Source organism: Vicia villosa, linkage group LG4 (genome assembly GCF_029867415.1).
Source record: "Vicia villosa cultivar HV-30 ecotype Madison, WI linkage group LG4, Vvil1.0, whole genome shotgun sequence".
NCBI lineage: Eukaryota > Viridiplantae > Streptophyta > Magnoliopsida > Fabales > Fabaceae > Vicia > Vicia villosa.
Genome location: NC_081183.1, coordinates 172,802,753 through 172,819,108, shown reverse-complemented (window position 1 = coordinate 172,819,108; position 16,356 = coordinate 172,802,753).

The following is a 16,356-nucleotide window of genomic DNA, read 5'->3' as shown; positions in this document are numbered from 1 at the left end:
AATCAACTTAAGTGGGTGATTATAAATTAGTTAGAGAGTTAGTTTACAGTTAAATAGTTGGTAGCCATTAACCAACTTTGACAGCTCTAAGCTCTAAAAGAGGCAAAGATAAGGGAAGGTCTAGATAGAAAACAGAAAAGAAAACATGTACATATAAGCTAAGATCTCATTACAAGTAACCACCATTGGGTAACATGTAGCGGTCGGACTATATTCTAAAAGAAATTGCTAAAAAATTCTATGAATAGAAAAAACATGCGCACGTACAAACAAAGGATAATGAATTGTCCAATTTTATTGAGAAATTTGGGACCCAAACAGAACGTGCATCTTGACAGTTACTTGCTAGTATTTTTTGTGAAACATGTTAATAGCTGTTAGGGTTTCATCACGGTAATCTACGTAACATCGACACTCCTGAAAAAAAAATTTATGTCAATGTCATTATCTAAAACCAGAGCCGTGTCAAACTTTTGAGTAGGGATGGCAAGTAGACCCAAACTCGCGGGGCCCACCCGCACCCGAGTTGACTGAGTTTGGGTTCGGGTTCGTGTGCCACCTGATTTTTCGGGTACGGGTTTGGGTAGTGTGAAACCCACACCCGCTTATATATATATATATATATATATATATATATATATATATATATATATTGAAAAATTGTATTTTATGTATTTTGTTGCGGGTTCGGGTTTGGGTGTAAAAACCCGAACCCAACGGGTGTGGGCGTGGATTTCATTTTTCCACCCGAACAACTTTTGGGTTTGGGTTCGGGTGCCAATTTCGGGTACGGATTTGGGTAGTGTGAAACTCGCACCCGACCCGATCCGTTGCCATCCCTACTTTTGAGAGGCCCTGTGTAAGAAGTTGAAGTTATCTTCAATTGAGTCGTGAAAATTTGTTATGGGCTCTATTTGCGCCTAAATTAGCAGTGGAATATATAACCAGAGGCCGTTTTTACTATGTCTTAAATGTGAAGCCCTGTGCTGTAGGTCACCTTGCATACCTTAAAAACGGCCCTGTCTAAAACCACACTGACACTTATAATTACATTTAATTTATTTATTTTTTTGAATTATTATCTATGTTAACGGTTAAATATCATGGTCGTGTTTATCGTGTACGTGCTCCGTCATAACCTTATAGTTCTGTTGTGTAAAAGGAACTTTCTTTCCTTTAATTCTTTTTCATCGTCCTTGTCAAACTCAACCCACTACCTTTAATGGTCCCAACCTCTAATGGTCCACACATCCTTGCAAATGTTTGTGGTTCACCCTACAAACAACATGACACCTCTCTCTCTTTCCTTTTCCTTTTCTCTTTACTTTAATTGGATTTTGTTTCCATCTATTTACTCTCATCTCCAAACCATGCCCTTCAATATTTATTGGTCCAAATTCCCACTTGTGTGATGAATTTAATATATCTTATCCATAAAATATGATGTTGAAAAATATACATATTTTCTTTTCACCTGAATAAATTTGAATAGCTCTATTTTGTAAGAGATGGACGTGTATGGATATCTTATTGGTGTCATTGATGTAATTTTTTTAACAATAGTGACACTTGTGGAGAATGCTATTAAATACTCAAATTTTGCAAATGTTACCGTGATAAGAGTGTTAAAATATTAATTTGCTAACACATAAAAAAAATGAGTGAGAAGAATAATTATTAAAAAAAATATTTTTATGTCGGATGAATAAAGAATAAACACTTTAATTTTAATCTATAAAATTAAAAGGGATATATAAAATTGTACAAATTATAGGAGATTAAACTTATGAGTCACACCATAAAATTATGAGAAAGAGTGATTGAATGAAGACTATAAAAAGAGACTCAAGTCAATGAGAATGAATTTAGTTTTATGTTTGGAAGGTCTACCATGGAAATGGTCTATCTACTATTTCGTGTGATGAAACAGTATCAAATGGACCAACAAGACTCGCACTTAATTTTTATTGACTTGGAGAATGCGATGATGGAGTTCATAGAGGAACCAACAATCCCCATATAAATTCAGGGGTGCTGTTGAAGACACTATGGACGTGCGGCTAAAGCAATCCATCCCCCACAAAAAGTCAGGGGTATTGTCGGAGACACTTTATACATGTAGCTAAAACAATCAATTCCCACATAAAGTTAGGGGTGCTATCGAAAATGCTTAGTACACCCGCCAAAAGCAATCAATTCCCCAATAGAAAATAACAACCCACCCCTTTCTGGCAGCTAGCCACTTCAGATGTCATGGTGTTGACAACACGTCTACATCTGACCAGGTTTTTATTTGGTATAAGGATGGCAAGCACACCCAAACCTGCGGAGCCCACCTACACCCGAACCCGAGTCAACGGGTGGAAATTCGACTTGACTGGGTTCGGGTGCCACCCGATATTTCGGGCGAGAGTTTGGATAATGTGAAACCCGCGCCCGAAACCCGAAATCACACCCGCTTTTATATATATATATATATATATATATATATATATATATATATATATATATATATATATTGTGGAAATTTGTTGAAAAATTGTAGGAAAAATATATTTTATGTATTTTGCTTGCAGGTTCGTGTTTGGGTGAAAAAACCCGAACTGAACGGGTGTGGGCGTGGGTGTTAGTTTGCCACCCGAATAGCCTTTGGGTATAAATTCGGGTTTGGGTGGTGATTTCGGGTGCGGGTTTGGATAGTGTGAAACCCTACCCGATCCGACCTGTTGTCATCCCTAATTTGGTAGGGGTAGGGGAACCGACCTTTGATCAAGGGCTAAAGCACGTCGAGTATATCGGGCCAGAGTACCCAATTGTTCCTCTAAAACGGGCCCGAAAAGGATAGCCAAGTACACACAGTCCTCGCTTAAAGGAGGAGGTTGGCGAACCTCGGTAGAACGAGAGTCATACCTTGTCAATAGAGGACAGACAACTAGACTAGGAACATTGGGTAAGACCGGTAAGTTCTCTACAACACCTTTGTTTCTAACCTGATGTATTCCCCACTTTAGAATATGAAATTATTCTTCATTATCCATGCATTCTTCACACATTCATGAGTAAACATATACTTCAAAGATATGCAGGTTAAAAATATGTTAAACCCAAAAAAGACCCGAAGCTTAAAAAAATATTTTTTTCTTCTCTTGAGAGCGGGCTCTTATTAAAGGTTAAACGTCAATAAGATGCTTTGAACGTTTCTTATCAACCTCCGTCACCGGGGTAGCTCGTCTTATATATCCCATATTATTGATGAACTTCACTACTCGTGCTTTCTGAAACTGAGCCTCATTAGAAAGATCCTTTTCATTATATGAAAAAGTGATTCCCTAGTAGAAAGTGACCCTCATTTCCATACTTGAGGAACAAGTCGAGACACCTACCTTATACTCCAACACCAATGTTGCAAACTGAAACATGAGCTTCGAGGATGACAGTGGGTTACCACGAAGAATTGGTCCTCAAAAGACCGAAGCTTTAGAAGAGGTCAAAAATCGTGAACAATCGACTTAAAGTACAGTAATCCTCTACACCTGGTCCGAGATTCCAGATCGTGACATCATTTGAAAAGATGAAAGAAGAGGAGCACACAAGGTTTTATGTTCATGTACTCACACCATTACTGGTAAACTTCATGTATGACTAACAGGAAGGGTGAAGCTACAAAGGAGCCATAACCAAATGTTTAAGAACCTCTATATTAAAAGCAAAAAAGGGAAGACGAAGGCCCGTGTTTGAAAAATTGCAATCATAAAAGGGGGAATGGCACAATCGTTGTACTTGTCACATATTCGTTCACCCTCGAAGGGACTCAATATTCCTTAATTGAAAGATAAACCAACTTATGTAAAAGCATCACCAAGACCACTTGTTTTAGAAAAAGCAGAAACAATGAAAGAATAAAAAGGATACATCCAAGAATATGGAGTATCATTTTGAGCTTTATGAGTAGTTTTCTACGAGTTCTTGCTCATATTGCACTAACTTTATAGTTGCATGAAAACAAAATGCTAAAGAAAATGATGACGAAAATAGACTATGCTATATGCCCCTGTAGGCCTAGCCTAACCTATTACCATCCTTATTCTCGTGGCACCTTCCAAATCCAATTTTGCTTTTCAAATGGTCAAATATAATATTCATTCTCTATTAGGGGTCACATGTTCAAACCCTCACAAAGACGAAAAAAATCTCTTTTTTGAACAAAATGTTTGTTAATTTGATCACTAATAAATTTCATCACTATTATTTGTTAATTTGACTCTAACAAAGCATGCAACTTTTCATCTAATTCTGTTATTATTAATGGAGAATATTTTTCTTTCTCTAAATTTCATATCTAATATACATTTTTTATAAGTGAATAATATCAATGGAGACGAAAACCGGTCAATAAAGAACACAAGAGAACTTGTTTGAGATGGTAAAACAACATATTTTGAGGGAGAGCTTTGCTGCCTATTATATGTTCCCCGGATCGAGGAATTAGTCTCTACAATTGCACATAGAGGATACTTGATTTATAAAAAAGATTAATAAAGAGACAATTTAAAACAATGAAAAATAACGAAGAGTATTAATTATTGTATTAATATTATTTTATTGGAGTTTAAACAATTAAGAGGGTCCATTATTGCACGATACAAGCTAACTGCCCCTGTATTGAACGATTGCCCAGAAAACGGTTGGAGAAAGCCCAAAGAAAAGTTACCTCGAAGTAGCCTAAAGAAGGACCGAACCACCTTGTTAGACTTAGGTTAAAATTCCTGATACAATCCATGTTTCCCTCTTATAAAGAAAAAATATAGTATATCACCATAATTAAGAATAATATTCATAAACTTGTATCAAACTACATAAATTACTCACCGAATTATAAAAAAGTAACATCTAAAATATTATAACAAAAAACAAAAGTTTCATAAATTTCCTGAGTTAAAAAAAACGAGTGTTTTCATTTTCATCTTCAACTTAATCAAAAGTTTAATCTTTTTTCTTTTTTTTTTTTTTGATGGAAAAGCTATTTCATTAAGAGAAAAGCCAAGAGGCATTACAAACACCAATAGACTTATGGTATAGGACAAACCCCATCCATAGTTGAGAAGTATCTAAGACATTACACATAAATTTATCAAAAGCTAAAGGAATACAACCAAACCAGAAACAACAACATATCATCAAATCATCAACTCTTGTAAGAGCACCATTAGTGGCAATATAAGAATGAGAATCTTTTGTCTTTTTTCAAATCCAATTAAGGATGATTTCTTTGACTTGTGTATGCGCATATCGACTTCCTTTGTTCTCAAGATTGTCCATTTTTATGGAAAGCTCAAACCTTTGTTGTTGACTAGAGATAGTGTTACTCCAAAACACAAAAATCCTTTGAGGCTTTTTATCAAACACCATGAGTGCAGTCTTAAAACCCAAATGACCAAAGCATAAAATAGACAACATAAAGTCATAAAAAACTAGATCTGAAAGAGGGACAAAATACAACCTGTTGTAAAACCACGGCGGCTTTGGGGGTGCGCGAACCGTAGCCAGCAGAGCATAAACAGAGGAGAGGGGCGGATTTGAGATGCAAATACCAACTTTGAGAATATTTTCATCTTCTAGCAGTGGTGGTGGCTCAGGCGGCGGCCGGTTCAACAGAGAGGAGGATGGTTGAATGGTGGTTTGGAGTGGAAAGAGGGAAAATCCGATGAGGGGGTTAGATTTGACGGACGTATGAGAGTGGGATTGGGTGAAAGATGGATTACCCTTCATAGAGGGAGGAGTGACCACCATAAAAGTGGTAGATGAGAGCCACCATGAAGGTGGGGGGCAGCCACCAACAAACCCTAAAGGTTTGGGAGGAGGTAATCTAAGTTTAATCTTTTTTCAACATCATCTTCATTAGTGTATTCATATTCCACTAGATTAAATTCATCTTTTGATGATAAAGATTCTTCAATATTATAATCAATATACGAATGAGAATAAAATTAAAAAGCGTGAGAAAAGTTTTCATGGAGAAAAATATAAAACGTGCTTTTTAAAATTTGACAAAAAAATAAAATCGGGTCAAAGAATAAAATCCAACGATTTTACATGATTTTACCAATTTCAGTGATTTAAATCATTTAAAATCGTTCCAAAATACAATTTTACATAAAAATATTTTCACCTACGATTTAACACAAAATGTTGATCTAAAAACATAAAATCAATTAAATTTAAGTTTTAAATCGTGATTTTAACAACCTTGTTTTGAAGTCGGTTAAAGACCGGCTTAAAAAAATACCCCACATACTAAACTTCAATAACATGCTTAAAAATGACATTTGTACTCTAGTGTGATGCATATTCTTAATGTAATAAATTTTGATTGGAACTATAGAAGATTTTTGTTTAGAAGGCTGGTCCCAAAATTGGATGGCACCATGTATACCATGCATTTTCTTCACCATAAATAAAAGTAATCGCATAGATTCAATGTATATTATATTAATACCTCAAATATCATTTCATTTGATAATATACTCTTGACCATTAATTTGATAGCATGTTCATTCTAAATATAAATGAAAGAGTTATATATGATTGTTATATTTAACCAGTTACTCACATGAAAGCTAACTATTAGAATAGACAGTCGACAATTAGAATATTTGCTATTAAATATAGAAAAAGGATTTAAAAAAATAGACAATGGGATCACAAGTCTACTTCAATTGAAAATATATCAAGCATATATGTATGTTTTCCATTGGAATTTTCTATACAGATGATGATGATGTAATTAAAGGTGTTTGGAAAGTCTATTATTAATTAGGAAAAGAGAACAAAAACAAAAGTAAAGAAACATAGATGCAAAACTCCATGGAGTTGCAGACACATGATGTTGAAGCTTGATTATCAAAGAAGTAGAAAAACATCAGGATCACACATGATAGATTTGTTTTTGAATTTCAGACTACATGTGTCAAATTCTGCTATAATGTTCTATTCAAACAATACTTCAATCTAAATAATTAATTTCAAAATTTGTTAAAATAATTTATGTTATGATTTTTCTAGGTCACAATTGCTTGAGTAGAACTTCAATCTAAATAAGTAATTTCAAAAATTTTTAAAATAATTTTTGTTATGATTTTTCTAGGTCACAATTGCTTGAGTAGAAGTTAGTCGTCTTATCCATATCAATACAAACTTTAATTTTGTAACTTATAATTTAAAATACATATGTGCTATATAGTACGAAGTAACTGATATAGATTTAAGTGAATGCTAGCGGTTCTATTTTTTTTTTAAATGGAAAATATTTTAAGTGCACGTTTGACAAAAACAAAGGTAGGTGCGTGTGAAATCAACGGATGGCAATGTTTGTGAATTTTTATGAATAATTCTATCGAAACATTGAGCATTTTCCTTTAAAATATTGAATTTCAACTACTTAATTGTGTGTCCGAGATTCACTTAGCCTATGTTTAAAATTATGTCAAATAATTTCATTTACGCATAAAACATATGTTTGAAATCTCTTACTTCTATTAAAATGCGACTATTATGATTTTCTGACGCGGAACCAAACAACTATCAATATTTAAAATAGGGATAATATTATTAGTCATAAATCATAATACACATAAACATAACAAATAATTTCAATATAGACTCCTTAAATAAAGCATTTTTCCTTTTATTTTGAGAAATTGAGATGTTATGAAGATAGAAACCAAGTCTATGAAAGAGTAGTAGGACCTTAATGTTTATGATATAGTGATTGATGATGTCAAAATTGGGTCCATTAAAATCGTTTTCTTTTCCTAAGGGAGAAAATGTCTAAATGAGTAACATCAAAATCCTCGACATAATTTTATAAACTTCATTCTCCTTAGTCCCTACCTTAGTTGGAATCTAATCTTCTGTAACCTTCTTCATTCTTTCTTCCCTTTCTTTCTCTTTCCATGTAATAATATAAACCACTCCATCACTATTACACTTGCACAACCACATGAATCAAGTATGGGCATATCCACATGAGAATGGACCCATGCTATCGCTTTCTTCATCTTCATTATTAAGACTTTATTACTACTATATCCTTTATTTTCATGTCAAAACTTAAATTATTGGCAACCTAGATTTGGTTCTGGACTTTATGTGATTGTATGTATTTACCAATGATAATATATGCTCGTTATGTTGTGACATATGTATAGAACCATATTAGGATCATGATTACAATAATTATTGAGATTAGTAGTTTCTTCAAACATGGCACATATCTCCAATATCACATTGTCAAAAAAGTAAAACAATTTCCCAAGGTTTTCATCCCCAAAAATATTGTCTACTAGTTTATTAAAGGCCCTTTTGATGAGTAAGTTATAATAGAGATGTGTGGGTTTGTCTAAACCTTTTAAAAGGGGTTAAAGGTGAACTTTAATAAAATATTAAATATTTTTTCATCCCAAAAAAAAAAAAAACTTGAACCGAAACAAACATTATATCAAATAATGATTTTATACATATATCATAATTCAAGTCTTATAAAATTGGGGGCATACATCATCATTCACCAACAAATTATTAAATTTTTTAATTAGAATAATTATTCTTAATCTATTACTAATAATGGTCAAAAAAATCGTTAAGAATGTAGGAGTATAAATTATATTTCAAAACCAGTCACTTTCACAATGAATACTACAAAAGAGAGACATATATTAAAGAAATTTCTATAGGTCAATTTTAGATCCATATATTGTTGGTCCAACCAAGTCCAATATTTAAGGAAAACCATCGCTTTAAGTTCTATCTTTCTCTTATAAAAAATTGATCGAAGCATTAATTTATTTATTTTTTTAAAAAAAAAACTCTCAATGATAAGAAGAAAAATCATATTAAATTATTAATAAATAATGACTGTTACTTAAATATGTAGCATTATTAAATTTTCTTGAAGTAGAATTTTATCTCCATTATATTAAATTTCATGCTTTTTTACTGTTATATTTTCAATATGGATTTGAAGAAACAGAAGCGAACACAGGCAATGACGGAGATAGAAATTTTAGAGAGTCTAGGCAAAAATTTTACACACTGTTTTACTAATTATACACCATGTTTCTACTAATTTTATCATTGATTTTGTCTAAAAAAATTGTCCTTGATTTTAACCAAAAATTTCACATCATGTTTTTATTAATTTTGTCCTTAATTTTGTTTAAAAATTTCATTTTACATCTAGTATTGTCTAAAAATCAATTATTAAGTGAGGAGTATACAACGAGATAGGAAGAGTTGAGCTAGGGCGCATGCCCGACTTGTTGGACTATAGATCAGTCCAAGAGCACAGGCCACACGTGAGGGTGAAACTAAAGTGGCCATATAGTTATTGTTTGTTTCCTTAAAATACAAAAGCATGTGATGTTGTAAGCATCGACACATTGCAAGGCCACAACGTACGTCTTGGGGTGTGTCGTAATGCACGATCGAGAATCACTTTCACGGTTAAGCATGTTGGTCTTTGCGTGATTTAGTGGCTATGTGTTTTATTAACCCATACTAGTATTGGACAAATTACAAGTACCCAAAACTCCTCAATGGAACACACTTGTTTAATGTGTATTTGGTCGTTGGATACAAATTAATATTGTGAATCCCAAAGGCCAAAGGTGGGGAATGGAATGGAGGTTTCTGGCTTCTAAATTTTTGGAGATGATAAACAGATAACTTCAAAGCTTTGCTTGTTGTGCGTGCCTTTCATGCATTTAGTCACATGTACATCACTACAACCACGGTTTTTTTATTGTCCTGCGACATATTTGAAAATAAAGTACTAACAAAAATGAGGATGTCATGTACGTGTGTTTGTTTTTTTCTTTGGATATTTGTTCACCTATTAGACGAGTAGGTGAATATTCTAATAATTTTTGAGAAAATCTTAATCTACCCTTTAAATCTCTTAATCATCTGACGAAATTTCAATTATGTCTTTTTGATTCCGTAGATACACATTTGGAAGTAGTTTTTAAGTTAAAAATTTTGGTTTTTCTGTAAGTACATTTGCGGAATGTGTTAAAAATAAAGTGTTTCGTAGATATACCTACGGAACCTTCTGCTATATTTTCAATCAGTATTATTTCACTCCAAAACTCCAATATTATTAACAAAAATGAAACATCAAATTATAGTACATCAATGTAGTACAATTTAAAGGCAATGTAATATAGTACAAGGAAAGAGTACATTGTATAGATCAACCTAATAGTGTCAAATACATAATCAAAATAAAGTGTAAAAATGTAATTAAAATACAGATATCAATAAAAACACATACATCACTACTGTGTGTGTCGGACAACACCCTCCTCCCCTACCCTGGCTATGTCCCCGCCTCTGCGTCCACCACGTCGTCTCCTGGCTACTCTGCCTCTCCTGTCAGGTGTCCCACCGGTCCTTACACGATGTTGAAGGTACAAAAATGTTCCATCTGTCACCCTAATGATACCATCCAGTACACACCTGTGATTAGACCTCTCAGGAAAGAAACTATCAGCAATGCTTACTCGTGCCATATCAATTATCTCACGATAACGAGGAAGAACATCGTCAGCGTGGTCCAACTGAGGCTGATGAGTCTGCAAGATCTCCTCATGGGCTGGCCTTGGAGGTGATCCCACTGTAGTGGAAATCATGTATGGGTGTGACACCGCGAAGTATCAAGTGATGTAACCGTCGGCGCAACTCCAGTCTCTCTTAGATCTAATCGCCCGAGCCTCATCACGAACCACGTGATGCTCCCAGTATACAAAGACCTCATCTATCTGCCGATGAATCATCAAGATAGGAGCGAAGACAAGAAGGTCGCGAGGTATCATCTGATAATAGCTGAACTGCCGCATGACACGCTCTGGAAGATAACGAACAGTGATGGTCGAACTGGAAGCCAACCATCCATAATATAAGGCAATGTCCTATGCAGCTATGCGGTAAATAGAGTATCTCTAAGGATTCGACACATGGTTCCCTCTAAGGTGGATGTAGGCACTAGCACGGGGCATGACCTCAGTGTAGCCAAGCACCTCTCCCTAGCCAATGATCATGGGGAAGTGCTGTAATATCCAATATTGAAAAAAACACGGGGATCAAACATTATCACAAATTTATAATAAACAACTTTGAGAAAAAGTAGAATGATACAAAATTGTTAGCACTAAGAGGGAACAGCTACCAGCCACAGTCCTTGCACTAAGTACCTCAAGTAAACGACGCATGTGTACGAGAAGTCGGTGTCCACAAAGAGCTGAGTTACTAACAAAAAAAAACTAATTAACATCAAATCACTCGCTGCCTGTGTATGTCCTCCTCTACTGGATCACCAGCAGCCTGCTGTGTCACAAGGAGCTCGACCTCGTACTGCCGCGTCAAGAAGGAAAACCTCACGTGCGCGCTGCATGTCCTCTCCACCTCCTCAAGCGCGTCCTCAGGATCAACCCCGAGCTCAACAATAAGAACCTCCCTCTCTTCCTCCTTGGTCAGCCAACCGTGACCAAAAAGGGTTCCCCTGATAGGTATATGCAGGAGGCAGACGATGTTGTCAAGCATGATGCCATCAGTATTTCATTATGTCTCGTGTGGTACCCAATCTGACACAAGTTCTTCATTCCAAAAACTGTGAGGACATCCTGGGACCACAACTCGGTAGGCTGCATGAGAGAGGCAATCTCTCGGTCGTGGTTATAGAACCTTTGGGGAACCATATCCTGAAATTTTCCAAAGAAAACACTGTTAGTAATAAGCAAAGTTATAAATAATTAATCAGAAACTGAGGACAAAAAAATAATAAGTAATAAGTCTAACAAATTTTACCTCTCCGTTCTAGATATGCCTGGCAGAATGATCAACATACCCTGTCAGCAGGGATCCATCTGAAGGACCCCCTATGTAGCCCACAGACTCCTCATGTGCATCATCCTCCTTGTGCAGCTCAGGAGGTGGCACCAGAGATCCAGCATCGGTCGGAGGTGACACAGGAGTAGAAGAAGTGTCCCGAAGATGTCTACGGGTGGAGGGTGTCTGTGATGAACCGTCACCATCATCCCGAGGCCTTCGAGATGACGTAGTAGATGTGGAAGGACTCTCAGCTGGGACGGGTGTAACAGGTATCTTTGTTGCAACAGATGTATCAGGTGCATCTGCTGGAATGAAGGCTCCATCCATCACCTGTGACAGCATTTGCATCCATGCACGTCGCACAGAGGCATGTTGTGCAGTTCTCCCAGATATAATACGGTCTAGATGGTCGACCATAATGTCTGCATTGTATTATAAATAAAACTGAGTTAGATACAATTTGGTTATTAAAAAGAAAAAAACAAATTTACTTCCCGTAGACGCAAATACGAAACTCTTTCGTAGATGTATTTACGGAACAAGTTAACATTTCAGAAAACTGGGTTTGTTCCGTAGATGCATCTATGGAACTACCTAACATTTCACTTGTTCCGTAGATGTATCTACGGAACATTCTGAAACACAAAGAACGCAACAATGATGTTTGTCACTATTCCAGCCACTCAAAAACCCCATTTTGGTGGCTTGATCGTCCGTTTTACACATCAAAAAATACCTACATTGTCTATAAACTATGTTTCTAAAACTATCCAATCATTTCTACACCTAAAAATTGAATTCTAAGTCTATTATGGGAAAACTCAAAAATAACTCGAAAACTTATCGATTAAATTGAGTTTTGAAGATGTTAGAATATGTTGATTGTTGATGTTCAATGCAGTACTCGAGAGGAAAAAACAACTTTGGTGGATTTTGATTTTTTATGTTTAAAGAGATTGAGAGTTTGAGAATATGAAAAGTGAAGAATGAGGGAGGAGAAGAGTCTAGCGCGAATATAACATCAAATGCTTCCGTAGATGCATATATGCAAGTCTTCCGTAGTTGCACCTACGGAACAAAACAACTTTGAAACAACAAAATGGTGTTTATGGAGGTACATCTACGGAAGCAGGGGGCATTTCTGGCAACGCGCTTGGTGTATGAGAGACTCAAGGGGTGGGGTTAGAGATTATCTAACTTTTTTGTTTTCTTTATTATTTTAATAATTTTTCTTACTTCCTTCATTCCTTTTTAATCGTTTCTTATTGTTTTTTGCGTATACCAATAAAATTAATAATTTCACTTCTTTTTCAAGTAATGAATGTCTTATTACCTATAATACTATTAATTATTTATTCATTTAACTATTTCTCTCTCTTGAATGAATAATTATGGGTAATTTTAACAAAACGACAATTAATGTTACCTTCAACTTTGAAAACGACAATTAATAAGAAACAAAATTTTTACTCAAAAAGACATATAAAAAGTAGAAGGGAATAGTTTTCTATACATAGATAGGGGTGCACATATTAAATACAATAATGTTATTATAGAATATTGCAGTTTTATTAAATTAGCATAAATAACATTGATAGGAGTGGCACAACGGGTTGGCCATTTGACCTGTCATTTTGGCGGGTTCGGCTGAGATTTTTGGCCCGATACCTTAAGTTAGTCTGCCCACGTAACCCACTTGAAAAAGCGGGCCGAGCCGGGGTGGGGCGTGTTTGGGCCGCAGGCTTTTTGTTAAATTTTTTTTACTTAGAATTAAAACAACTTTAACTATAAAAACGAGACTCTTCTCTTAGGATTATATTGATTGGATTGTATTATAAATTATTATACATACAAATTGAATTATAATTGTAATGTTCTTTCTATAACTTTCTAATAGATGTGTTTTTTATTTTAATAAGCAATTTGTATCTAGCAGGATTTGAACTTGAGACCTTGAGAGGAGCACACTCTCAAGTCCCAAGCGTTTCACCGCTAGACCCCACACACACACACCTTTCTAATACATATGTTGATTGGAAAAGTTTGAAATAAAAGAATAATTGTATGAAATGCAAAATTATTAAGTTGTCAATACATTAGCTCACATGTTTTCTTTAGAAATAAATGTTGATTTTAAGAAAAGGAAGGATTTGATTAGTGTATGCGTGTGACAAATATAAGATTTAACGATTAAAGAATTAGTCAATATAAGAGTCCATATAATGTAAACAGTGAGAAAGTCAAATGTTGATATTTTGTGCACTATTATTTTACACAATGTCATGTTTTATCTAGTGTAATTGTTATTATTGTTTGTCATGTGTAAATTCTTAATTGGGTTCTTTTAGTAGTTAGTTTTTAAATAGGATTAGGATGATATGTGTAACACCCCGAAAATAATTAGATTATTTACTTAATTATTTAAGTGATTTGTGATGTATATTTGTGATTATATGTGAAATTGTGCGATGACTTGTGATGATTTGATGAGTATGACGGCTTATGTGATGTTTTGATAATTTATGTGGTGTTCATGTGTGTTATGAGGATTATTGAGAAATAAGAGTATTTTAGATAATTTAAAATAATTAGAATAATTAGTTGGAATTATTTTAATTAGAAAAATAGAATAAAAGATGATGTAGAGACTAGAAGGGTAAGGTGGTTAATGGTGAAGGTTAAATGAGGACAAAGGTGGAAGGACCATATTAGGGGTCCAAGGGGTAAGTGTGACAAAATTGAATATTGGGGTTTTAACGATTCATTATGTGAAATCGTATTTGGAGAACAAGCTGAGAGAAGAACATAACTAGGGCACAGAGGAAGAGGAATTGTAGAACGCGAAGAGGAATTAGAATCAAGATCCAATCTAAGGTAAGGGGAGTTTATGTTGATTATTATAATTGGTTTAAGTGTTAGATAATTGTAGATTTGGTTTTGGGGTTTTTGAGTTATGATGAACATATGATGATGTGATGAATATTGATGAATTAGAAGTATTGATTTGTAATAGAATGATGTCCATAATGTAGAATGCATTGGGTTATGGTTGTATGATGAAATTTTGAGTTTAGATGATGATTTAGGACTTGTAATATGAAGAAAATGCAAGAATTGAGTATGATTTTATGCAGGAAAACTCTGTTCTCACACAGTCGCTGGGCAAATCATCCTCTTCGCCAGGCGACTGAGGGCTTCGTCGGGCGAAAGACTTGGAAAAATTTAGAGTTAGCTACTGACTTGATCTGTTGGACGAATAAGAGAACTCCTAAAAAATAAATAAAAAATAATTGAGTTATTACAAATATTATTTCCAAAAAAAATATTTATGAAATTTCAACATTTGAATATCATATCACATATATAAAATTATAAGGATAAAAGTTTAAATTATTAATAAAATCTCTCCTCTTCCTTTATGAATCAAACACATTTTTAACTAAAATTCCTCCTCTCCCCCTCCCCCTTTGAACCAAACATATATATATATATATATATATATATATATATATATATATATATATATATATATATATATATATATATATATATATATATATATATATATATATATATATATATATATATATATATATATATATATATATATATATATATATATATATATATATATATATATGGGGACGACTCAAGTGAGAACACTTGGTTATTATGAGAAATGAGAACAATGAATCACGACCATTAAATTTTGATTTTGTTGATTTTAATGGACTGGATTGGTTTCTCTTTCTATATTGATTTGAAATAAATATTAAGGATCATAGAAAGAGAAACCAATCCAGTCCATTAAAATCAACAAAATCAAAATTTAATGGTCGTGATTCATTGTTCTCATTTCTCATAATAACCAAGTGTTCTCACTTGAGTCGTCCCCTATATATATATATATAATTAAAAAAAATTCTTTTCCTTCCCCCATCAAAATCTCTTTCCTCCCCTCCGCTCATTTGAACCACATAACACTCTAGGAATACTTACATAGTGATCTAAGGTGGTTTTAGTGATCCACTTGGATGACTTGGCAAAACCTTCGCTTTGAAGAAAATTTGACTGTGAGGGAAAATGTCACTTATCATATTCTATTAATTGATCAAAGTAGTTCAGAATTGAACATCGTGTTTTAGAAAGAAAAAAAGCATATTGAAGGAAGGAAAGTAAGGTTCTTGGCATAGTGGAGCTTCTTTACTTCTGAGATTTAATCCATTAGAAACATGACCATTTTCTTTTCATTTTTTCTAAAGCAGCCATGAGTAGAGTAGCTAATAATATTTGTGTTAGGATTATGTGTTATTATTTATGATTCTAATATGAAATCTTGTTTCAGTATGTAAATATTTTTATTTTTGTTATTATTGTTTTTCTAACGTAAAACTACTAATATGATTCTTTGATTCATAAAATGCTAAAAATATATTTTCTATTTAACAAATCTCGAATAATTCTATCTAT